The sequence below is a fragment of the Argiope bruennichi genome, chromosome 1 (genome assembly GCF_947563725.1).
Source record: "Argiope bruennichi chromosome 1, qqArgBrue1.1, whole genome shotgun sequence".
Lineage (NCBI taxonomy): Eukaryota > Metazoa > Arthropoda > Arachnida > Araneae > Araneidae > Argiope > Argiope bruennichi.
Window position 1 is genome coordinate 50222173 of NC_079151.1, and position 26150 is coordinate 50248322.

The following is a 26150-nucleotide window of genomic DNA, read 5'->3' on the forward strand; positions in this document are numbered from 1 at the left end:
CCTGAAACAAACTTGATTCATATTCATTTCTGTTAATCGATTTCAACAACACTAAATTATAACTAACAATTATAGCTTTTCCAATCCCAAAGCTACTATGTAGATGACCCTTTAAAAACTCTGCATTCCATATCAAGACGTGGAAAAGATGGCAACAAAATGAAGACGATACTTTCCTGCTTAATGTAACTTTCCTTTCTCTGCAAGATGCTTAATTATCCATTCGTTCCTAAACCCATTAAACGAACCCATGAAACGACCTCGAATTTCTGCTCTCTTCAATAACGGGTCTTCCTGTAGAGAGGTACAATAAAATCTCACAATATTAATATGTCTGAATTTAGAAAGCTCTTGGGCCAAAGACAGACACACACTCGGGGGCCAAAGACAGACACACACTCGGGGGCCAAAGACAGACACACACTCGGGGGCCAAAGACAGACACACACTCGGGGGCCAAAGACAGACACACACTCGGGGGCCAAAGACAGACACACACTCGGGGGCCAAAGACAGACACACACTCGGGGGCCAAAGACAGACACACACTCGGGGGCCAAAGACAGACACACACTCGGGGGCCAAAGACAGACACACACTCGGGGGCCAAAGACAGACACACACTCGGGGGCCAAAGACAGACACACACTCGGGGGCCAAAGACAGACACACACTCGGGGGCCAAAGACAGACACACACTCGGGGGCCAAAGACAGACACACACTCGGGGGCCAAAGACAGACACACACTCGGGGGCCAAAGACAGACACACACTCGGGGGCCAAAGACAGACACACACTCGGGGGCCAAAGACAGACACACACTCGGGGGCCAAAGACAGACACACACTCGGGGGCCAAAGACAGACACACACTCGGGGGCCAAAGACAGACACACACTCGGGGGCCAAAGACAGACACACACTCGGGGGCCAAAGACAGACACACACTCGGGGGCCAAAGACAGACACACACTCGGGGGCCAAAGACAGACACACACTCGGGGGCCAAAGACAGACACACACTCGGGGGCCAAAGACAGACACACACTCGGGGGCCAAAGACAGACACACACTCGGGGGCCAAAGACAGACACACACTCGGGGGCCAAAGACAGACACACACTCGGGGGCCAAAGACAGACACACACTCGGGGGCCAAAGACAGACACACACTCGGGGGCCAAAGACAGACACACACTCGGGGGCCAAAGACAGACACACACTCGGGGGCCAAAGACAGACACACACTCGGGGGCCAAAGACAGACACACACTCGGGGGCCAAAGACACTATCAATAAAAGGATTATTCACAGTTAGAGAAATATTCAACGAGTTCTCAAATTAGGAATCGTTAACGCCACAAAGTAATACGATCAAGATAGTTGAACAGAAGGAATCTTTTCCCCAGAGACCTATTATATTATGGCTAATTTCCGGATGAATTGTGTTGAAAAAATACAATTAAGCATTTTGTAGAGAAAGGAGAATTGCGTTAAGCAAAGAAACATCGCCATTTCCTTTGTTAGCTATTCCTTGCCTTGACGTGAAATATAGAATTCGTATAAGATAATCTACATGGTAACATTGCAATAGGAAAAGTTATGCTAATGAGTTTGTATCGACAACGAATAAAATTAACAGAAGTAAACACAATTTAGTTTTATTTCAGGTCGTCTTGAAAAATGCAATTTCTAGCTCATATGAGAAATTCTCATTACACAAGTTGCCAAACTGTTCATAATCTTCCGACAGTCACATTTTAAAAATGACAGAATTTAGAAGAGAGCCTTGCGTGGTCACTTCTGGAGTACTTTCATAAAGTACGCTTTCCAATGCAGAGAGCCTTGTCCAAATTCGTGGGTGCACTGTATGCTGCAAGAAGCACTACAGGGAATCATCGCGCATGTTGATTATTGGTGACGATGACAGCCACTCGGGTAGTCGACTCGGTTATAGACGTCACACGCATGAAGTGAGCAGATTGGGGGAGCACCAGTGCATCATCCATGACAGCCTGGCTTGTGCAGAAGTCCTTTAGTCTCGGAGGATGGCCTCAAATTCTTTCGGGAACTATATCAGATTTATCTGCATCCCTACAAAGTTCGCTTTGAATGGCATTGCTGCTAAATATAGTTTTCCTTATAAAAGCTATTAATCTCTCCATACGATTTTCAACTCTATCGATGATGTACACTTTGAATTTAAGGTATTGACATAAAACATGTAAGCAAAATATCTTGACCCCAGATAACTCCTGAACTCCTGAAATCAGAAATTTAATAACCGTAATTGTTTTACCATATCCTAATTTTTCAAAAAATCTGACCTTTACACAACATCAGATTATCCTGAGAATGTCACAGAAGTGAAAATTAATGTAATCTTTCATTCTCTGCAACCTTCAGCAATTCCTAAACATAAATAGGCACGTAGAGGAATCGCGCAGAACTGAAATTAAACATTGAATTTATCCTAGATCTTTCTGGGATCGGTAAAATTAGTCTCGTTTTCATGTTGCGAGAGGGGATATTGAAAGAAGTACCCAATAATCTTTCATTCATGCCAGATGACGACAAATCCTCTTAAGCCAGTCCTTTCCCGACCCTCTTATACCTTGCTATCCATTACGTTTTCGATTCTTTAGCACTAGAATTTTTGACGATTGAAAGGGGGAGAAACATGGCACCAAGTTATTTCTACATATTGCGTTCTTAATACTCACTAGATTAAGATCTTTCGGCCTTATGGTTCTTAAATCTAAAAATTTAAGGGGCTGGACAAATATTTAATTTATTAAAGTTTTTACTTAACTGAAGTAAAGAATGAATTATAAAAATTAGTAATGTATTTCGGTATAATTTTGGAAGATCCTGAAGTATATTGGGAATAATTCGATTCTTTTACCAACGGAACAATATTTCAGAGATTACCCTTGAATTTTCTGTTATAGAAATCTATTGAAAGAATCGATTCACGTTTTAATGAACTGAAACTGCCGTAACTTGTATAAAACCAAGAAGCTATTTTTAAATTTAACCGATGGGCAATTTTAAAATAGACCATTTTGAATAGCGGAAGTCTAACGAAAGGCTTTATATGAATGAAAAAAACGGGGGATATTTCAACCTAGGGAGAATTAAACTTTAAGAACGGAGATTCAATAAGTGTTCCCTCGGTAATTGCAAGCCTTGTAAGAAAATTTATATAAAACTCTAGAAGCTAATTTTAGATTAAATGCAAAGCGCGCTCTTCAGTTTTACTCCGAGCGTTGCTGTGCTCTTTACAGAGCGAGATGCCTTCTACTAATGCGTTAGTGTCTACAAGTATCATTTATGCGTGCAACTCGGCTATGTTAGCAGTATTCAGAGTTCTCCTGAAATATTCATAGAATAAAGCATCTATTTCCCAGCATACTAAACTTATACTACATATCCACTGGTCTATTTCTGCAATAGTATTAAATATGAAATTCACCCAAAAGTGAACGATTAAACATGCCAGAATTTCTCGAAATTAGTCGCATCACTACCGATAAAGTATACAATATAGGTTACCCACACTGAGACTACAGAATGATAATACATAAGATACTGCATTATAACAGTGAAATAGTAAAACAATTCCAAATTAGAGATAAAAGTTCCAAATTGAAAGTTGCCTCCATGACTTGGACAAAAGAATGAGACAAGTATGAGATGCACTAAATCTTCACACAACTGAATAAGTGCAATGATTTTCCCAATACTGTAACGAAATTTTAAGTTTGGAATTTAAATATTCAAATTTCCAGAAAACATTTAATGAAAGAAACACTGGATTTTAAAACTGAGACTCTAATCCAAAATAAAACACAAGGCAGCTACTATAATTAAACCAGATGGGCATGCATTATTATGATTTCAGGTTGCACCAAATTACATAATTATTGAAAAATAATGAGACTTGCAGTTATTTTAAGCTTCAATATCCAAGTCGCCCTTTAATAACATTTAGAGTATTGTTAGAAACTATTAAAAGAAAGTAAGAATTCCATCTCTTTAGATTCTTTGCATTTTGGATATCCCATTTCTACAAAGATTGCAGTTTTGTAAATATGACCCAGGATTAGACAAACTACCCAACTTTCCAGAACTGGAATGAAGACTTCAGGTTAATTTCAACTTTCCATTACGCTTATAAAACCAGCAGGAGTGGTCTCCAAAACGTCCACATACTCTAATAGACTTACGCCAGAGAAGGCCTTGCACGACATGATGCACAGTAGTAACGAAAAATTAACTTTTGGCTTGAATTTAGCATCTACTGTATCGATCGCGTCATCCTTGGCGAGTTATTTGACAATTAATCTTCGACATGCTTTAATAGTCTCCAAAAATTGGTTTAGTGCTTTAGACACTTTTCTCAACCGATTGAAACAAAGCTGCATTTTTTATCAAAATCCTACAACTTATTTGATATACTTAAATGATTGTTTTTGAATTATAACAATTTCACGTTTCTGAAAGTACAGATAGTTATCTATTGAATTTGGCTCAAAATTCCGAAGTCTAACTTAGAGATGTTAAGTTTTTACCGAGTTTTATCTAGCTCTTTGTAAATGTCTTAACTCGAACAGAAAGGAAGACGGACTTGAAAGAATTTTACTCACGATTTGATAGAAATTTGCAAATTTAGTGTAAAGATCTTATACCAAATTTCAAACGTCTAGCTCAAAGAGTTTTTTTGCCACAGGCAGACATTTTCTAAAAATGTATTCAAACTCAGGGAAGTTTAAAATGAGGAGATTCGTCAAACTCTCGAGTTCGAAATTTGACAATTATTCTTTCTCTTTATACTTCGTATATGAAAATGTTATGCAATAGATTTCATTCTAGATTTTATGATCTTGAAATCTTGATAAAAGTAGGCTAAATCTTACAAATCCATTATTTCCTATTCAAAAAGTCCAGATTAACAGCCTGTACTATCAATACTTTTAAGACTTATTTAAAACCAGACAGTAAGCATTACAATGGCTTGATTAATTTGGTCCATTTCAGAATGACCAAGCAAATGTGGAAATCCAATCCACGAGTTATTTCTACAGGTAATAGAGAGAGCAATTGGAAGAACTCTACAAGATTCATTTCTTTACAGTATCAACATAAGCAGAAAAGTTATACAAAGGGGGGAAGGTAAGAATTAATAAACGATCAAGAATTTGAAGGCATAGATCCAAAGAATGCTCAAGAATTGGATATACAAGAAGCGTAATTGGAAATTAGATATATAAAAAGATTCCCCAGAAAAATTTGGATTTCAATACATAGCAAAGCATTTAATCTTAAATATTTAGAAAAATCCTCTCAATGGATAAGATTCAACGAATTCGCTGTGCTAAACATACCAACTACTTATTCAATAATAAGGAGTTTTTTTTATCTAAATTAATAGTAAAAACATAACACTTATGTATTGTAGTAACTTTTATAGGCATTACTTTAAAAGTTTCTAGAAAGTTCCCATATTTCAAATTTCACAATATATTCTTAGTATTTGATTATGCAGTATTAATGACAAAGTTGAAAGCACATGAAATTGAATAATGAAATAGGGAAAAACTATGAAAAATTTCACCAACATTCATCTAAATTATCGTTGCATTCATTTTACCAAATATTTGAATACAAAATCAATGGCAAAAGTTTGTCTTCCCAATATGAACTTTACAAAACAATTTATAGATTTAGGAATTTAAAAAATTTAAGACCTAAAGCAAGTGCTCTATTCTTTGCAGTTCTATTTCCGCAGACGAGTAGAATTGTTCGGAAATAATTATGAAAAATGAGAAATTTCAATGCATTTCAATATAACTGAAGACTGCTATATGAAAAGTCATTTGAAGCTATCCAATACATTAACTAATGCATCAATAAGTAGACAACCAATAGCACAGATCCAAAATAGTGGAAATTCTGAACTAAATCTACTTTATCCTGATTAAATATGGACTTCCAAAGTCAACTGGAGGCTATGATAGCTGTTGAGTAAACTCCCTGCCGATTTAAGCATTTATGTAACATATGCTATCTTTTTTTACATCAAGCAAATTGTTATGCGATGTCTAAATACGCAATATAATTCAACACTGCAATTTTAAAAGAAACTTTGCCCTCAAAAATCAAAGGCCGCAGCCAAGAACTTCCGACTCGTATGAATTGCTGCATAGGCACTGGGATGGTTAATGTTGAGGCACTCGTCTCGAACGAATGCTAGAATTTTAAAGCTAATGTGTTTATCTTTATAATTGACTTGGGGCATGTTTTTACTTTTCGACTTTAGTTTTGAAAGCGTTTCATAATGCGTGTTTCCTCAATAACTTGATTTATTAGTTATGCTTCCTAATAATTCAATAACTTTGAGCACCTACAAATATTTAATAATATATTATTTCTAACAGCTGATCCATGAAATAAGATGGAAAACTTTTATATCAAACAGAGGGCCAAACTAGATTTGGGAATTTTACGCAAGCCATTAAAATTTTCTAAATTCTTTAGAAGAGCGCTTTTAGTGAAAATATTTTTAAAGGGAAAAATTAAGTTTGCTATAGAAGTAAATTTTATTTCAAAGACTGAAAATACCACAGAACATAAGCGCATGTCAATATCCTCCAAGAATAAGAGTAGGGCAAATTTGAATAGACGTTAAATATGTAGTTAAACGCATCTATAATTACAGAAGTCGCTTAATTTTTGGCTTAATTAATAACATTCTTTGACAATGAAGATGTTAAAAGGTAACCGCTGTTAAATATTTAGCAAATTAGAAATGGTTCTAGACAAAAATTAAAATTCTATTATATTATGAATTAATTCCATCTAGAAAACTGATCAGAAACTGAATAACTGGATGACTTATCAAAAGTAGCTGAGCAGTGATACAAGCCTTCACTGCACAAATAAGTATTCAATTGATATTTTTTTGGAGTTATACGACTAGTTTGTGGAATTTTATTTTACGTGCATTCCTAACAACTCAATGAGCCTCATCCTAACTCAATGAGCCTCATCCTAACTCAATGAGCCTCATCCTAACTCAATGAGCCTCATCCTAACTCAATGAGCCTCATCCTAACTCAATGAGCCTCATCCTAACTCAATGAGCCTCATCCTAACTCAATGAGCCTCATCCTAACTCAATGAGCCTCATCCTAACTCAATGAGCCTCATCCTAACTCAATGAGCCTCATCCTAACTCAATGAGCCTCATCCTAACTCAATGAGCCTCATCCTAACTCAATGAGCCTCATCCTAACTCAATGAGCCTCATCCTAACTCAATGAGCCTCATCCTAACTCAATGAGCCTCATCCTAACTCAATGAGCCTCATCCTAACTCAATGAGCCTCATCCTAACTCAATGAGCCTCATCCTAACTCAATGAGCCTCATCCTAACTCAATGAGCCTCATCCTAACTCAATGAGCCTCATCCTAACTCAATGAGCCTCATCCTAACTCAATGAGCCTCATCCTAACTCAATGAGCCTCATCCTAACTCAATGAGCCTCATCCTAACTCAATGAGCCTCATCCTAACTCAATGAGCCTCATCCTAACTCAATGAGCCTCATCCTAACTCAATGAGCCTCATCCTAACTCAATGAGCCTCATCCTAACTCAATGAGCCTCATCCTAACTCAATGAGCCTCATCCTAACTCAATGAGCCTCATCCTAACTCAATGAGCCTCATCCTAACTCAATGAGCCTCATCCTAACTCAATGAGCCTCATCCTAACTCAATGAGCCTCATCCTAACTCAATGAGCCTCATCCTAACTCAATGAGCCTCATCCTAACTCAATGAGCCTCATCCTAACTCAATGAGCCTCATCCTAACTCAATGAGCCTCATCCTAACTCAATGAGCCTCATCCTAACTCAATGAGCCTCATCCTAACTCAATGAGCCTCATCCTAACTCAATGAGCCTCATCCTAACTCAATGAGCCTCATCCTAACTCAATGAGCCTCATCCTAACTCAATGAGCCTCATCCTAACTCAATGAGCCTCATCCTAACTCAATGAGCCTCATCCTAACTCAATGAGCCTCATCCTAACTCAATGAGCCTCATCCTAACTCAATGAGCCTCATCCTAACTCAATGAGCCTCATCCTAACTCAATGAGCCTCATCCTAACTCAATGAGCCTCATCCTAACTCAATGAGCCTCATCCTAACTCAATGAGCCTCATCCTAACTCAATGAGCCTCATCCTAACTCAATGAGCCTCATCCTAACTCAATGAGCCTCATCCTAACTCAATGAGCCTCATCCTAACTCAATGAGCCTCATCCTAACTCAATGAGCCTCATCCTAACTCAATGAGCCTCATCCTAACTCAATGAGCCTCATCCTAACTCAATGAGCCTCATCCTAACTCAATGAGCCTCATCCTAACTCAATGAGCCTCATCCTAACTCAATGAGCCTCATCCTAACTCAATGAGCCTCATCCTAACTCAATGAGCCTCATCCTAACTCAATGAGCCTCATCCTAACTCAATGAGCCTCATCCTAACTCAATGAGCCTCATCCTAACTCAATGAGCCTCATCCTAACTCAATGAGCCTCATCCTAACTCAATGAGCCTCATCCTAACTCAATGAGCCTCATCCTAACTCAATGAGCCTCATCCTAACTCAATGAGCCTCATCCTAACTCAATGAGCCTCATCCTAACTCAATGAGCCTCATCCTAACTCAATGAGCCTCATCCTAACTCAATGAGCCTCATCCTAACTCAATGAGCCTCATCCTAACTCAATGAGCCTCATCCTAACTCAATGAGCCTCATCCTAACTCAATGAGCCTCATCCTAACTCAATGAGCCTCATCCTAACTCAATGAGCCTCATCCTAACTCAATGAGCCTCATCCTAACTCAATGAGCCTCATCCTAACTCAATGAGCCTCATCCTAACTCAATGAGCCTCATCCTAACTCAATGAGCCTCATCCTAACTCAATGAGCCTCATCCTAACTCGTGAAAGTGACTATTGAAAGCCTATGTTTACTACATGAAAAATGATGTGCATTGTCGTATTTCTGATTTGCTTTTATAATTAGGCATCAAAAGATTGACGTTATCGTTCGATACGTTTTCATTGGGAAATTTCTATTTTTTTTCCACCACACTACCAAAACTGAAAGTATAAATTAAGCTTCTTTTGGGGGTAGAGGGATAAATTGAATTTCGAGTTATGAATATTTTCCCACCCTCTCACCAGCCGGCTGGTATCTAGCCCGTCCTATTTAAGAAAAAGGGGAAGAGGGTGAAATCTTTTATCCTTAATTTAATGTTAAATATATTAAGCCTTTCTATTAAATACCTTACCCTAACAGTGCGCGCGCACTTTCGTTATTTTTATCTGAATCTTTCTAAAATAAGAAGCCTATCTTTATACTTCAGAGATGGAACGAGGGAAAGAAATGAAATTTCTCCTTAACTTTCTGCAACTGAAATGGTGTCCAATTACCTGCCGAGAAGTTATCGAGTTTCGATTTCATGACGCAAGGCTCAGATCTGTGCCAAGATGCGCCACTGCAAACGTATGCTGTACAAGTTATGGTTTCATTAAAGAGCCAAATACGGCCAAACTGTGCCAATCATGGTTTGGAGTTGTAAATTTAATATTAATGGAAGGTCAATGTAATATTAATTTTTGCATTCAACAAATTAAAATGAATATGAAATTCTCTATACTTAAACTTTTAAGATCAATAGTGTTTAAGATAAATTTTCGAATGGGGACGTTGCCTTCGCCAAATCGGTACGAATTTAGTACGCTTGAGAAACCAGCGGAAGTGGCCTCCTCAAAATATTCTCTCATACTCCAATTAAGGGCTATCCCAGAGAACGCCTTGTATCACATTGGCGTACAATAGATACGAAATATTAACTTTGGCGTGAATTTAGTATCTACTGAATTTATCGTGTCATCCTTGGCGAGTGATTTGTCCATTCATTCCTGGGCTGAGGTTAATAGTATTCGAAAGTCTGATTCGTGTCAGACGCATTTTTCCAGCCGTTTCGAAAGAAAATTTTACACGGAATTACACTTGTAGTCTCAAAATCATAAACAAAATGATATATTTAAATCGTCGCGTTTGAGCTATCATACTTACAAGTACAGATAGACGGTCAAGCCATTGTTAAATTTGGCTCAAAATTTGGAAGGTTTCTACTTAACATGCTCAGACTTCCTTTAAATGGATTTCTCTCAAACTTTGATAAAAATCTATATATCCAGTATAAGTACATACCAAATTTCAACTGCCTAGCTCAAAGACGTTTTGAGTTTTGTCACAGACAGATGGAAGTTTCCCAAAAAGGTTTTTCGAATTCATGTAAACCTGAAACGGGGAGGGGAGTCCATCTCGAGTTCGAATTTTTAGCGATTGTTATACTTTATACTACATATGCGATAGCGTAAAAATGATTGACGATTAAAATCGAGACCTTCGGATAAAAAATTAAGTAAATCGACGTGGGTTGTTGAACAGCGATTACTAGAAAGTTAGTGAAACGGGTTTGGTTAGTACAAAATCGATTCATTTTCACTTCAAGCTCTGGTACAGGAAGATAAATCCAGAAAGTAGGCAACATTGATAGAATGAAGTGCAATTTATTAGAGATTTATGGATTCTGGTCATGAATTAAATATAATGGTGAAAAAATTCCTTCATTGAAGTATTTGCAATTTTATGTAAATGAAACATTCTTCCCGCACCTAATGTTACTGATGAAGGATTTTGCAAGAGTGGATTGAGAATTGTGTTCCTGCCATTTTACATTCAGTTCTCTAAACGCATTGTTACTGGTTATTTGAAGTTTCAAAGATTTCGTTATCGTTAAAGATGAGCATTAGACGCATAGTTAAAGGGTCGGAAAATTTATATTTCCATCTTAATTCCATGTCTTTACTTCTGTATTATTCTGGTAGACACAATATTAATTTTTGAGCTCTAATTTCAGAATTGTAATTCAGTGACACTTTCTCACAGTTGAAAATTAATAACAATGGCTTAAGCATTTCCTATTCCGAGGCAAAATTTTTCTAGGAGAAAAGTGGAATCGAGAGGGGGAAAATTGTACAATTTACGAATTTTCACTAAAATTAATATTCGATTTTAAGTTAATAAATTTCAGAGTATTTAATTCGAAAATTAATGTCACCATTTATCCAATTTAGCCGTGTGTAAACTTGCACACACTTTTAACATGCTTCATATTTACATTCTTGGCTCCGAAATTAAAAATTACTTGAAGAGTCATGACTTAAGTCTTTAAACACAAGTCAAATGACTTGAAGTCAATTTTATTCAATTTCATAAGTATTGAATTTTTTCAATCGGACGAATTTAATATCCAATACTGTTCGGTGCTCAAAGTATTGAGTTTCTTGGATTGAATTTCTTTTATTCAACGGTATGTTGTGGATACTTTACTATAATTTAAACCGGTTTCAAATTTATGTTTTTATATTTACATGGTCTATCAAAACACAAGACAAGATATCGTATTCTTCACAGACAATAGAATTTTATTGATGCGTCGAGTCTTGTTTACTACTATTTGGAGCAGCCGCTTATAGTAGGATTAGTTTTGAATTCTAACTTTAATGGAATGAAGATTTTTTTGGTGGGGGGGGGAGAATGTAAATTTCTTTCCTAGAATATTTAAGTATGTTTGAATTCCAGATAGAAAATGGAGAAATTCATTGAGAGCATTACTTGTAAAAAGTCTTTTGAGTGTTATGAAGTGAGGGATCAGATCAACTTTCCAGATGTTTCTCGCTTCAAATGATTGGAACCTGAATAGACACCCGAATTCGAAGGCCTGAGGACTTCATATAGAAGATTCAATTATAGAAATTATGTACACAGATTTCTCTAACATAAAGGCCAAATGCCTCATTGAAGCATGCTCCACCAATTAGAAAATAGATCCGAGTTCGATTTTGTTCCCATAATCGTAATTTTTTTATATTTCTTTCAAATACACAAATTGCTTCGATAAAAAATTGTCAGAAAAAACCAAAAATCAGGATTATCACAATACAAGTCCTCAGTGTCAAAGCATAAAATGTCCTCAATGTCAAAGCATAAAATGTCCTCAATGTCAAAGCATCAAACGGCTTCTATGTTAACTGCAACCTTAATTTAGAAATTCATGCTCAGACTATTTACTACTGCTCTTATTGTACTGTTGAGGATTTTTGGAACAACTTCCTATAATAGAAACACTATTGAATTATCAATTCCTACAATCTTAAGAATTCTGAAGTTGAATACTGAAACACCCGAGTTCATTTTTCAGAGAAATTCACTGAATACCGTCAAAAATCGCTATGATAGCCCATTTTATCAGGAGCTGATGCACAAAAGTAATTCTCCGACTTCCTTTAAGAATTCCAAAATATGTCTCTTTGCTCAAAAGCCTTCCCAGCGACTTACTCTAAAGAGGAGCCGCTTGACAAGAGGCTGAATCGCCATATTTTAATCGAAGTATTTCGAGCCTTCAGAACTGGAAAAATATTCCTACACTACTTCGTAATGAACTACACATGCCACTTAGAAGGATTAACATAATGAAAATTAGACATCTAATGGACAAAAGAGAAGGAAAGTAATTTGAACTTCTGTATCAAGATCTTTTGCATTCAACTGCAAAAGATTGCAATTTTTGTTAACAAGATTTGAAATTCCGTTTAGACTAAGAAATCTACTGCCATAGAAGTCTGATCAAATATTAAAGAGCACTTGCAAAGACAGTCTACAATTGGAATTTAGAATCAAGCTCTTCAAGTATTCATTGCACATGCTCATTTTACGCAAATTTATTATCTTTAGAAACCTCCTATTTTGGATAACGTACTATGAAGATTTCTTAAATAATCCAGACAATCTTAAACTATGCTTAGAAATATTTTTGAAGTCAAAAAATATTACCATGTTCAATTCGATTACTTGGGACCTTCTGGACTGGATTTTCAGAAGAAACTTTCCGAACTGCTTGGGAAGAGCAAACAAGTCGAAGCTTGAAATTTGGGGATTTCAGGACCAACAGATACTAAAGGAACTTATCTGGTCAGGTTCCTCGGACAGCAGCTTGCAGTATATACATTTGGTTATGAAAGAACCAACAATCCTAAAAAGAAATAGCTTTATTTAAACCTCTATACATGTAAGATTGAGAAAAATTAAAATATTATGAAGTTTAACGAGATTAAATTTAATCTACCAAACATTACTTAATCGTGTCTGAACTATAATAACATTGTGAACGTCAAAAAATTCGAACTCCAGATTTTTACGAATCTATGCTTTAAGCTATTCCGCATCTGAAAAACATTTTCGGAATTTTTACTTGAACACTTGTAAACCAAGTTTGGTATGTGGTCTTTACATATCTTGTAAATATCACTCTATTTCTACAAAATTTGATACGAAAACGAATGAATACGATAACTACAGAACGTAAAGGCTAGATACATAAAATTTGGTATATAGAATTAGCATTTAAAGTGTAGAATTCAAATGTAAAATTTCAAAATAATTGAGAACTGATCAGTCTATTGAGATTTTATCATTTCAGTACTTTTCTATGGATGTAAAAGTGAACTCTGTGCCATAAACGTCGCATTTATATCAAATGTTATTTGTCTATGTAATCGTATTAAAATTGAAGTTTTGCCGAATTTCGGCTTCAGTCGAGCAAAGAATCTATTTCTGGATACATTGTTTATAGAAAAAATTCTCTTCTGAAGAGTAAGACTCATAGGTGTTGAAAATAAAGTTGAGCACCCGTGGAGTTCAATCTCGCCCAAATTCAACAATTATATGCGTAGGAAACGGTGGGCGTGACAATTAAGTGGAAATTATGCGAGAAAATTTCCGCAAGACTCCGTCCAGTTGGTTATCTGTACACAGTATGCATACCAGTTAGATACCAAACAGTTAAAATTATTTGGGATTGCAAAAATTATGTCAATAGGCGTGTGATTTTAGAAATCTCGAGTCAACCTAGGTGACCAGTTCTTCGAACTCGATAAAATAAATTTTATCTTAATGAAATTGCTATTTAAAATTATATTTAAGCCGTAAACATTTTTATTTGTTAGATATGTGCGTAAATGAAAAAAACGACGAAATGACTCCAGAGGGGGATTCTGGGGTTATATCGAAATTTTATATTTTGGGAGCTCCAAAAGTTGAAGCGCGGTATGGAGCAAATAGTTTTCATCCAACAAAAATTGGAGTGGCCTTCTCCAAACTCATTTGATAAACGTTATACTTTCTCATAAAACAACCTTGGACAAAATACGCCAATATTTTGCATGGTATTGGTGATCAATAGTTACTAAATATTAATCTTTGGCATAACTGGCACATTATTTTCTCGTATACGATGTGTAGAAAAAGTATTGTAATCGTCAAAAAATTCAAATTCGAAATTGATGAATCCCCACATTTTAGAAATCGAATTAGATAAAAAATTTTGTAATTATCAGTCCATCCGTCCGTGTTCTTCCATCCTTAAATCTATATAGCATAACTGAAAAAGCTTTAAGTTAGACGTATGAAAACTTATTCTTCGGAGTAAACTAACTTAATTTTAGCAAAGTTGACATTGAAATTTTATGTCGAGGCATAAAGTTGAAAAAAGCAGTTTCCTTAAAATAACTTATTGATTATAAACTATAAAGTCAATGTGCTCATTTCTGGTGAAATCAAAATATGATAAATGTTAAAATCAAAGTTCAAATTACCATTTCCAGATCTTGAACAGATTCGAACCATTCATCTTTTGTCTAATATTTAAACGAACTTAAAGAAACCGTCTTACAACAAACCAGTTGCCCACAATTAACTACTCTTCCGCCTAGACCGAAGAGCTTAAACCACTTCTCGTATTCCGTCTAAAAAGTACTTACACGAGGCGAGTTTAAATAGTAGCAAAAGCGAGTTTGCAAATTGTACAGACTAAGTCTATGGCAAAGGATACCGACGTGCTCTGATTGGTGTAAGCCTTGACATCTTTTTGCCAAAAAGATGCCATACCGAAATATATTGGAATAAAAATAAATAAAATATGTAAATTTATCCCCCCCCCCTATTTTTTACAGTTTACATGTAATATTAATCTGGAACACATACACAGCAGAAAAGATCAAATCCTGAAACCTAAATTCAGGAAATATAAAAATTACAATTTACTAAAAATATTTTTTGTGTGTTTCTTCTTAATATTATTATGATATAACTAAAAAAATTAGCTACGGAATCACATATTCCGTTAATGCTTACATATTTGTACGTTTTGGGCATTAAGTAATCATCTCCCGATATGTAGTTGATGGGAAGTAACAAACGTTCAGCAACAAGTTTCAATGCCTGCATAAATTATTTAATAAAGGCACGAAAATCATAGAATAAGAATTATTTATCATCATATGTTGAGTAATTACTTTCATATAGTTTTTATACTTCTGCGCATAAATAACATTAGTTACTTGTATTACTAGTATTATTAGAAATATTAATTAGTATTAGTAGCATTACTAATAATATTTAGAGAAAACAATTATATTAATAAAAATTAGATCGTGTTGATATTCACTTGTATCTTCCATAAAACTAATGAAAGGAACAAGGTTTGAGCCTAATAAACGAACACTACACTATTATGAGTGCAAAACATTGCCAAAAAGATGCCAAGGCTTAAACCAATCAGAGCACGTCGGTATCCTTTGCCATAGACTTAGTCTGTACAATTTGCGAACTCGCGTAGCAAAATTTGCATTGCAGTTGTTGCCAACCACAAATCACGAAACTTGCAAAAAGGTCGGAATCAGTTTACTTGAAATCATGGCGCGGAATTGGAAAAACACAAGGACACCATAAAAATTCGGATCGGAAAGAGATTTTAGTATAGATTGTTTCCAAATGTCCAACAAAAACTGATACAGTTTTTATACGAGATTTAGATTTCAGTCAAATTTTGAACAAAATCCCTTCAGTGGATGTCTGTTCGAATTTAAGTTAACGCGGTAATTACAAAGAGATGGGATTTAAAAATGGATCAAATTCGGTACACAGATTTAACCTCTATATGAAATTTTGAGCCAAATCCAAGTTGTGATTTGTCGATTTATACTTTCAGAAACATGTAAACTTGACTTAAGTAAAAAATTTGGCATGTGATTGTGACTACAAGTGTAGACTTTCTTTCACACGGTAGAAAAAATTGCATATAAACAAATTAGATTTTCAAATACTCTTTTACCTCATCCCAAGAATTAATCGGCAAAATACTCGCCAAAGAACACAAGACAGATTCAGTAAAAAGGGCAGACTGATGTCAAGAGTTAATATTTCGTAACTAGTACACTAATCCCTTGAAAGGCATTCTCTGAGTTTGACTAGGATTACTTTTGTTCAGTGGTACAAAGACCAATTTGTCGTTCGTTATTTTTCAAATTAAATTTAATAAACATTGTTAAAAGCAAGTCATTTTAAGTCTAATTTCACTAAGTAAAACATTGCCGGCCCCAAGGGTGTCAAATAACAACGATATGTGCTTCAAAGTGGCTTGAAGTAAAAAGTTTTTGCATATACATAACACATGTTTAACGCTTAAAATACAATTGCGCATGTTACATCTCTCGTAAAAAACTTATTGGAGAGCGTGTGAGAAAATTTCGGGGAACTATTCCTTCTGGTTGCTAACCGATTGAAACAAGTTTGACGGATATAAATGTAATCTGAAAACAATAGAATGTTGTATACGATCTTAAATTATTGCGTTTCTATGCATGCGAAAGTACAGATCGATAAAAGCCAAATTTGGAGACAAATTCAATTCCAAATTTTATCCGAATCTATGTTTTAGATACTAAACCCGTGTATTAAACTACGTTGGCTGGCACTTACCTATGCGTTGGTTCTTTAAGTTTATTTTTATTATTTACTGCGTTCGTTTTACTCGGATAGCTGAGGAATAACTTTCTCCGAATGGATTTTGTTCAAAATTTGATAGAACTATAAATTTGAAATCTATTTCCGTACCAAATTCATCTGTTTAGCTCAAAGTGTCTGAATTTATTTTCACAGAAAAACGGGAATAATGCCAAAAATGCGATTTGGATTTAAAAATATAAAAGATTCGTGAAAAGTTTCGAATTGAGTTTTTTTGCAAATTGAAATACTTTGTATGAGAAAGTCAAGTTTGATGAAATCGGCGTAATGGTTGTGGTTTGAAGATTATCATGGCTTTCGTCAGAAAATGAAAGCGCGAGAAAAATCTCACGCTATATTATATTCTAATCATGCTAATTTAATATATCTGAGCTACTGCCAAGCTACCAAACTTGTCAGAAATATACTTTAGAGGACGGAAATCGCACTTCGGGGAAAGATGCAAATTTTAATCAGAATTTTCATTAACTGAAAATGAAGCGAAATATCAGTATCTTTCCTCTATGACTTCCGAAAATATCGCACAAATGATTTTTTGCATCATTTTAAAGTTCAAAAAAATCTTAAATTATACCAATGTTAACTTATAAATTAAATTTCTACTTTTAATGAATTTTAAAGAAAATATTTTAACTGTTCAAATAATTTATTTCGCAAAGAAATGAAGTACGTAGAAAAAAGTTCTAATTATCGGGTTGCAATTACGCTGGTAAAAACTCTAGTTAAAAGACTGAGTTAACCCTTTCTGAAATTTTAACCTAAAAATGCGATTTTTAACATTTTTAGGCATTGCTGTCTGTATTATATAGAATATGAAATGCGATATTTTCTAAAAACAAAATACGAGAAAAAGATTTGTGATTTAATATGGGTATCTGTTTAATATTTCATTCTTATTTAAGGTATATATAGCTTAACACATAGGATATCCACACTAATCAAGTTCCAACAGCTAATTTCTACCACTTGAATAGATGCATACGCGAATTAGTCTAAATGAGATTTTATATAGTGTGAATCAAATATTTCTATAAATTACGTTTATGCAGATTTTTTTACACACTTGAAAAAAATTTTATACTTATCCTATATTCTATAAGTTATTTAATAAAATATGACTGAGACATTAATATTTAAAATTCCACTCTTTTGCAATTAAGATGTATTAAGTTATGAAAGTTTGAACGCCTATTCTATAAAAACTCGCCGACTTTTATACTATTCAGGGCTTGGATTTTCCAAAGCAGATTGTCTAAAATAATGCAATTGATAATCTTAAAATATTGATATTCAAAGCATTACGACTTGATCAGGCTTGGTCTCGGAAGACAACCGTTAGACGCAAGATAATTTTTCTACGCTTAAAATACTTTATACTTCATATGAAAAACAAACATGGAGTCACAGTTAAAAAATAAACACTTCCACCAAGCACATGCAGCAAACTCATTTAGTAACATACTTGGTATGATTTTTTCAATAAGTAGCATTAGCAATTCAATCTATTCTCATTTTAGAAGATAATTTTACGCAAGCTGCTTAAATACAACATTCAGAATTTAGGCTTGAAATATGCGAGGAATTACGGCAAAGTATAAATTATGAACAAAACAAAATAAAGAATAATGTTTATCAGTTTACTCACCGTCGTATTCGTCCAGTATAGCTCAGTGCATCCCCCGATCCACCTTTATCCTTGATGCAACTAGAATAACACCAGCAGATGGTTACGGAAGTCTGCTTCCATTTCGTTTTGGCATTAACTTTATATTAGTCGATTCTTGCATAGTAAGTCTTATAAAATCCCAGAATTTATTCGGAATTTCTCGACTAACCAAGTATCCAGGCAATAGCAGATGAGATGACTGATTGAATAACCTGAAAAGAACGGAAATACATCAGTGAAACGTGTTTAAACTGTTCACAATTTAAAGATATAGAAAATTGCATGATCCTTAAAGGGATCTCAGTTTATAAAACCATTGGCACAGTAATTTTGCTAATCAGACGATTCAACTTATTTGGGCATTATTTTAATTTATATGAAAAAGGGCATTTGGGTACTGAAGCGTTTTAGTGATTTGCCTTTTAAATTTATATTTTTACTTAATTGCAGATTAAAAATTAAAAATTTAGTAATTCAATGCACGAGTTAATCATCGTTAGCGAAACGATTAATAAAGAATTAAAAACACAGCATACTGGTGTTGAATTGATTCTAAATAATCAATGAGTTTTTTTTATGTAGAACAAATGCTTGACAAAACATGCGGAAGTGTCTTCAAGAAATTCCCCAATACGGATGTTATTCTCCAGCCCTAGCATTAAAATTGTGAACCATTGTTAAGATCATGACCGCCACGATTTTTTTTTATTTGAAGTCCGCATATGACCGTTTTGTACTTCAATATTATAGTGAACTGAGAATGGAAGGATTTTTCGTCGATCGTAATGAAAATCGTTAGAAACTCGATTTTAGTACGAAAATCACATGCCAGATTTCATCTTACTAAAATGTTGCGTTTTTATCGCATCATAGAAGTAAATATACTTACTAACAGTCAACCCATTGACTGATGAGTTTCAAGATTTGACAGATAATTTAGATGTTAAAATTGCACCAAATATCAAGCGTCTACCTTTTTATGCTGCATAGCTGTTGTGTTGCACTCCAACAGATGGTCTGTGAATGGTTTTGGTACAAAATTTAATCGAGATCGTAAAATTTTGAGCGACGTTTCATTGTATCTCAACGAGTTTCGATTATGGCCATATACAGACATTTCTAAACAGTTACCGAACTCGTGGAAGACTGAAAAATGACAATTCATCAAAAACTTGAGTTCGAATTTTAGCGATTATAATGAGCTATGAGAAATGGCATGATAAATTAAAACTCATCAAAATGCAAAGTATAACTGATTAGATGCGACATAATCCAATCATTCAACTGCCCCTAGAAACTTCATTTAATTGAAATTCTTCAGGAACAAAATGTAATGGATGAATGCAAAGGGTATAATTTTGAAATGTGAACTCCACACAAAATTTCTACATAAATAATTGAGCAATCAACAATGTTAGTGGTATTTTCCCCTTGTAACCATACATTGCATTTTCGACATCAGAATGGCTCGGTTTGGCCCGTTTATCTTCAAAGAATAACACTATGCTTGCATAAAAAACCTTTGCATTCAATGCATTAGATAAGCTACAAAGCTCGCATTATAGTTTTAGGCAAATTTTTTAAACGATATCTGCAACATTTCAGCCTCATATGCCCAAAGGATCGTGACTTGCAATTCTCAATGACGAATACAGGCGCTTTCAGGTTTTAATTTGATGGGAATATTGCTTTCGTTTTATGTTGAATCTCGTAAATACAACTTGACGCTCATGATTCTCTCCTCAACTGAAGCATGCTCTTAATGAAGCATAATTCCATGACTTCGTTTAAAGGTTTATTAAGTTTCTCAAAATTAAGTTTCCGAGTAATTATTTCAAATTTCAAGTTATCTTAAGGTAATGCAATTACAGTTTGTTTCAGGATTAGCAGAAGCTTTTTCCTTAAGCTGCGTTTTGCTTAAGAAATGGGAGAAAGTCATGCGATTGCTCTTTGATGAAACAATACAAATGGTTTGAATATCATTACTATAATGAAATGTAAGAAAAACTAAGTTATTTTGAAAACTGTCAAAATTAAGAAAACTGGTATGGCAATAAGATTTCCTTAAGCGATTTTAATTTTAAAAAGAAGCAGAAACAATTTTTGCTTCGATGTTTTAGGAAATTATGACCCAAGAAAATTCAAGTTTCATTTAGTATGCAATTCAAGTTCCATAAAACAACTTGGAGATAAACCTTTTCATCTTACAAAGTATACCTGTGGCGAATTTTATAGTTTAATGGCTGTCCTGTAAACTTACGGCACACATATATACACTTCCTTTTTAAGTATAAATTTCAAATTTCAAGAGAAAACGAGCCAAGATAAAAAAAAAAAAAAAAAAAAAAAAACTTATAATTGAGACTAGTTTGAGATATTAGGTTTATTAAAAAAATGGAACGTTTGAATTCGATTTTTCAAATTCTCGTAATTTTATAGATTCAGTGGAGGATAAAATTCAGTTAGAAATCAAATTAGAAATAAATATTAGGTTTACAGCCAAAGAATCAAAAAGAAATATATAAATAATCCGGCCTGAAGACTTTCTCAAGGGTCACCCTCAGGCAAGGATTCAAACCAGATATTTTTCTGTGAGGGATCTGACTTTCGTCCAACAAACTGACCCCTTGTGACACAAAAATCTCAGGAAATTGAGGTTTTGGTGATAAAATACCACAGCAGAAACAAAAACATGAAAATAGAATCAAATTCATTTAAATAAGAAATCAAAACACTTACAATTTGAAAGTAAAATTCCAAAAGACAGTGAGGCAAAAAAATTGTTAGTGCAATTACACTTCGATAAATTAAACTAAATATAATTTTACCGTGTTTAAAGCTATATACGCCTACCACGTTTCGTCATAATGCATCGTCATCATAATTGAAGCGCCATCTATTGAGTTAAAATTCAAAGTGAATAAACTGGAGGAAGTCAGAAATTAGATAAACTTTGTTCTACAAACTAAATATTGCTTTCTTCTACATTTCTTCTCTTTCTCTATATTGCAAAAGTTTTTGGAAAATTCATTAGTAGTTAAGTTTTTAATGATATTGTTGCTTCAATACAAGAAATTTTTACTACAAATTTTTTTAAACTTGTGAAATTGCAAGAACAAATTTTTGAAAATTTTCGAGTCTAAATTAGAATGGTAATTACCAAATATAATCATCTTAAAGTTAAATTCATCCCTTTTATCATAAATAAATATTAAAATTTTTCCATTAGAAATTTCTATATTTAAATCTAAATAGTTAGTTTTAACTCAAACGAAAATCAACTTGGAGTTAAATCTTTTGGGTAACAATAACAATATTAAGTCATCAATATATCTCCACCCTTTTATTAAGTTGTGTTTAATTATTTCTATTTATTAAGTTATGTTTAATTATTTCTATGTCATAATGATGTAGGAAAATATTGGCTAAAGCACTTGAAAAAGCTGTTCCCATTGGAATTCCCTTTACTTTTTATAAAAATTTATTCCGTTAAAAACGTAGTTTTCTCTAATATTAAATTGACGTAACTCTAGCCAATTACTTTTTGTAATAATATCTATTTAAATATTCGTCATATACAATCTTCATATTCATCTTTAATTTTATCTAGGATAATTTTCAAGTATTTAAAGAAATGTTTTCCCGTATAGTAAATGTAACTGCCGTGCTACAAGTTACTAATTTAAATTTTATTGGGTTTTTTATGAAATTTTACTGTTGGGAACAAGTAAGGATAGTTTAAAAAGCAAGTCTTAATTTTAGTTTTTGTGGTGAAAGCTAGCCTCCTTTTATCCAATTCCTTTTCCCGGTACTATTTAATTTGTAAATCGAATTAGAGTTATATTCGATTTAAATTAGAAGTTCTTTATAATAATATTTACAAATTAAATCGAAATTATTTGCCGATTTATCTATTACTGTAATAATAAACCTCTTTTAAATTATTTCTTTTTTCAATGACTTGTTAAAATAAATTCCTCGTTCTTTAATTCTAACGTCATCTGCATTGAATTTTGTTTTAATTTCTTCTAAAATCCTTACTTTCCCTTCTCTGAAACCTTCTGGGGGCCAAAGGTATTTCCTAGATAATTTAGAAATAAAAATATCCAAATCTTGTCGGATAGAAATTAAGTTTTTAATGTTTACTTTTTCTCTCAATCTAAATTGTTCCCTTTCCATTAGATCTCTTAAAGAGTTGGAATCTATAATTTCAAAATTCCCTGTTATAATATGTCCTTTGCCGGCATCTACATAATCTTTATAAATGTCTTTGATAGAATTACAATCCGTTTTGTTTATCTTATTTAAATTTTTGCTATAGTAATTATAGCTACAGATTCTTTTCCTTTAAGTTGCTGAATAACTAAATGCTATTGAGACAATTGCATTATCCTTTAAAAGAAAAAATTCTTTACTGTTGTGCATAATTTTAGGTAACTTTAGGTTTTCGAAGCAAATATCCAAAAATCTCACTACACAGTACTCTTTATTTAAATTACTTTTATTTTTCAATAGTAAATCGTTTTTTCCTATATTAAGCTTGAATTTGATTAGATCTATGATTATGAATTTAGTGAAAGAATTTTCAAATTTTAAATCTTCAAATTTGTTATTAATAAACCATCTAATTTTATTTTCTAAAGCCAAAGAGATATTTCTTAATTTTAAGAATGTTCTCATTACGTTCCAAGTTAAAAAATTCTGAAATTCCTCGAATATTATACCAAATTTGCCGTCTCCACCTTTTCCTTTCTTAAATCTCTTGTTTTCCTTATCTAGAAAGTCTTTAAAGATGTTGTTTGTTATAAATACAAATGTTATCCAAATCCCCGTAACCTTCTCCATTTAACTTAATAGCAAGTCCATAAATAAACAATGTTTTAAGATTACATATATAAATATTTTCCAAGTCTAGTCCTTCTGTTTAAATCCATATTATCTTCCAGAATGTAAATATTAATATTATCAAAATTATGACATTGGAAGTGTAGTAGCTCATAGTCAAAAGACTCATTTTTAATGACGTTTTTAATAGCAGATTTGTGGTCATTTATTCGTTTATTTAGTTCAGTACTAGTTTGTCCTATATAGTTCAAATTACATTCTCTACAATTCAACGAATAAATAAGATTTGTTTTTACAGAATAATTCCAGATTTGTCATTTCGTTTTTAATTTGTTCTTTATTAGCTAGTGGACAAGTCTTACATTTTTTGCTATCACTAACTCGATATTTTTTTGTATTTTAAAATTTTTTCGAGCAAAACAGTTGTGCAAGTACCTTTTTATCTGTGGATGCCCCAAGCACAAAGCTACCCACAGTAACCCTTGGTAAGGCGCGCGACAGGCCATGCGCTATGAGCAATTGACCTTTGAATAATTTTAATTTATTGGTACCTGAAAGGAAAGAAATCTTACCTCAACAAACCAGAATCCTTGAATCAAATCCAAAAGCGAAAATATTTTTATTTTTAAAGAATGCATTTAGTGGAAAAGCGCTAATACAGCATAATTCCAGCCAGATGCAGGAATAAGAAACTATCAATCCGAAATAATCAATATGAAAATTCACCTATATAATATTCCCCGAATCCATATAATAAAACATACATTTGTATTTAGAGAGAGCTAATGCTGCTATAACTAAAACCCAAATGAACTTGACCAAATTAGAAATAAATATTAAGTTTACAGCCAAAGAATAATACGAGATATTAGAAGGTTTATTAAAAAAATTGATCGGAATATGTTCGAATTCGATTTTTCAAGTTCTCGTAATTCTATAGATTCAGTGGAGAAATAGAATGCAGTTAGAAAGTTACCGTTTTACATTTGCGAACTAAATATTGCACATACTGATCTAGACATAAAGGTTTTGAACTTAAAGGTTGTGACCCAAATGGACAAGCAGATTGTCGGGATATGCCGTTGAAACTTTTAATTGATAAATTTCTTATTCGAATCTCAATTAAAAATTCTTCAACAACAAAACAATTGTTATAAGCCAATAACTGTAGCTTAATCCACAGATTTAGCTTAAATAAGATGAGTAAAAGAGTAAGTGCTCAAAAGACGCCAAAAAGTGTCGAAAATGAGATTAAATTAATTTTCAGAACAATGGTTCACAATTACCAGTTTGGCATTCAATAAAATTGCATAACAAAACGTTACAAACGCGGATACATATTATACGCTGGCTGAGAATGAATGTTCTATAGATAACTAATTACAGGAACATTAAAAACTATCGTCATATATTATTCACTTTCATTTGTAGCAAAATATTTACAGGGTTATGAAAAAAATTGACTTATCATAAAAATTAGTTGCAAAAAAACGAAAATTTTCAGAACGGCGATGGTCTACAATTATCAGTTCATAACCTAAAGCTAAGCATCACAAGACATCCGAAACATACTAAATATTTACCGAATATAATAAACAACTTACGAGAGAAGCACGAGAAAAATTGCCTTATTCAGATTAACAGGAGTCTGTCTCAATCCCAAGGCAGTCGAAGTTTGCTTTTTCAAGATTCAGACGAAGTCGAAGTGAGACAACACTATACCAAAAATCTTTGCAACTAATAATCTATTTCACTATGCCACGTCACTACGTCTTCATTATGTCTACGTCACTATTCAATATTAACACGATACCAACTATTATCGACGCTTTGGGAGAAAAAGACAAATAGAAAAAAAAAACCGCATCTGAAATCTCTTCTTTTATAGTAGAAGAATATAATTGCAACCTGGCTTATTTTCTGTAATTAATTTCTCCCGAGCGGCCCAAATCAATGGGCTAGAGCATAACTCCCTAAGCTATGGGTCCAGGTTCTAATCATGATTGTTTGAAAACTTTTTATGCTATTAAAATTTCGTCATGCAATATGAATTTGCAATATGGATTTTTTTTATTTATTAAGTTACGATAAATAATTCCATTTAATTCTAAGAATTTCATTCCAGTTTTACAAATAAGCCCAATAAACTATATTTCTTTTTAAATTCTTTTATTGCAGATCAGTTATTTGTTTTTCTTTAAAATTTCATTGATTATGAATACACTTGAGAACGCCAATAATATGAACTCAAATGAGGCTACATTTGTAAAAAGTATTTGAAGCCCTGGTAAAGAACTCCAGGATAGAATAATATTCTATTATTTTGTTCGTGACTTTTTAGAATTTAAGAAAGAATTTTGAAATCAACAACAAAAAGATGCGTTAAATACTAAATCGTAATAATAAATAAATACTAAATGCTTAATAAGACAAATCGCAATCTAGAAGGCAATTATAAACAACAGAACTTGACATTATACACTATACACTAAAAGTATTTGGACACCCATGTAAATGAGATTATCTGCGGTCCTGATCGACGTCACATTTTCTGTACTTAAATATCGTGTAGGATCCAGCAAGGGCATTAGTCACATGTGAGATGCCAAGAAATTCAGCTG

General features: G+C 33.6%; 1 long non-coding RNA gene across 1 annotated transcript; it reads right to left on the minus strand.

The window, feature by feature from the left end:
* Positions 1-1677: 1677 nt before the first annotated feature.
* On the minus strand, positions 1678-25359 carry LOC129971079 (uncharacterized). The gene is made up of 4 exons (XR_008784757.1): positions 25134-25359; positions 18664-18896; positions 12990-13188; positions 1678-2264 (listed from the first exon to the last, which is right to left on the minus strand). It is a non-coding gene; the product is annotated as an uncharacterized LOC129971079 (long non-coding RNA).
* Positions 25360-26150: the final 791 nt, after the last annotated feature.